Source organism: Buceros rhinoceros, unplaced genomic scaffold (genome assembly GCF_000710305.1).
Source record: "Buceros rhinoceros silvestris isolate BGI_N320 unplaced genomic scaffold, ASM71030v1 scaffold4735, whole genome shotgun sequence".
Taxonomy (NCBI): Eukaryota; Metazoa; Chordata; class Aves; order Bucerotiformes; family Bucerotidae; genus Buceros; species Buceros rhinoceros.
In genome coordinates, this window is record NW_010411008.1 from 19,661 (window position 1) to 21,639 (window position 1,979).

Sequence of the window (1,979 nt, forward strand, 5' to 3'; positions counted from 1 at the left end):
AATTATAGTAAAGGCAGTGCCAACTTTCTGAAGGAATTACAAATACCTTAAGTCAACCTCAAACATTCTGACGCTGTGAAGATAAATCTCTGCAATTAAAGCAGGAAAGCATCCCAGTCACTTCCCATTGTTGTGGAAATCTTGATGGAGGTTCCTGCTTCACAGCAGCAAAGAATGCAATGGGGTGTCATGCTGCCCTTCAAAGTCGTTTTGCTGCCAATCTGATGATAGAGAAAATGATACAAGATTCTAAGGTTCCTTGGAAGGGAAGGAGCTTTGTTCTGCAGCATTACCACATCCACCTCTCTGTTCCACCAAAGGAAGGCTCTTCCTTGCTAGTGCTGGGAGAAAGGGAGAAGGCTCTGAGGTGAGGGTTAGTCTACTATACAGCCCACATGAATCCTCTCTACCACAGAAGCAGCAAAATATCTTTGTTTTTAAATAAAATGAAGCATGAATTGGAACGGACCAGTTGCTCCCCACCATGGCCCGGTGGGAGTGTCAGCATGGCACATGCTGTTGCCGTCCTCGGCATCTGTCGCTGACTCTGCTGTTGAACAGGGATGATAACCCTGCTCTGGCAGCCACAGTTCATCAGCAATTTGGGTTCCAAATGCATCTTCTGCAACGTTTAAATGTTTTATTATTATTATAATGGCTTTAGGTGCCCTTTGATTGGAGAAGCGACTCAGTGGAAAAAACGCCCGATGGGGTCTTGCCTAAGTCACACCCTCTTTATTGTCATTTTGCCACTCCCCAATCAGGTCATGACTTGTAGCTTCCCATTATAGGACATTTAACATCGTCTAAAATATGGCCTTACCCCTTTTTTATTTTTTATTGTTAGTTTCCATGTTTAAAGACACACGTGCTTGGTGTCTAATTGGAAGAGCTGTGCTGACTTCTTTGGATAGAAATTCAGGATTTGAGCGAGAGCTTTGACCAGACTTTGTATTTGCTGAATTTCATCACAGAACCATGAGCCTGGCTGCCCCTAGGCTGAGGACACCACTTATCCCTCACTTTCGCAACCCTTCTGGGCTGAGTCAAGTACATTTTCTTTGTTCACCACCCTGATCCATTCATGGAGGACGTCAGACAGGAACCATATAAACATTTTGTTTTTCTCCAACATGCAGAGCATCCCTCTATATAAAGTTTTGAAATAGCAGAGGCTGAAAGGCAGTAAAGCCTGGGTCAAATGGGTGGAGGAACAAACTAGCAATTAGTGATTTCTTTAAAACCATTGACATTCATCAGCAAAGCTAAGTCTTGAAAGGAAGGTGTTTAGGAGTCGATTAGGAAGTTGTGTGTAGGTGACTCATGCTCGGGGCAGTCTAAGGGCGAGTATAAAAGTGCTCGACATCAGATCTTGTGCGATCATTTGTCTTATTTCTCTTGTGAAGTGGGTAAGTTTCTTCTGAATTCCTCTTCCTTTTTAAAAAGTAGTCTTTAAAATGACTTTGCCTATAGTTTTAAATCCAGCTGAATCCTGGTATCAGCCTGAAGTTTTCTCGATATAAATTAATACATTTTGTGACTGTTCAGCTCTTGGCTTTGGTAAATGAAGATCTGGATGATAAGCTCCAATTAATTTTTTTGTGAAAACTCATTTCTGGATGTTGTGGTGGTCAGTAGAAATTTATAGGTGTCTTCTAGGAACCGAGCTATGAAAATTCTGCTCTTCCTTCTAGCCTGTTGCTAGTTTATGTTCATTGTGAAACTTGTAAGAATTTGTGCCTTATTTTTGTTCTCTTTCCTTGCGCTTCAGATTACCCACCCCTGAACAATGGTGCATTCTTTAGGCCCATGTGCTGATGGTGGCGCTGCCTCGTGCGGGGTGGCCGTGCCGCAGCCTATTGCTGACAGCTGCAACGAGCCCTGTGTGCGGCAGTGCCCTGACTCCAAGGTGGTGATCTTCCCTCCGCCGGTAGTTGTGACCTTCCCTGGACCAATCCTCAGCACCTTCCCACAGCAGA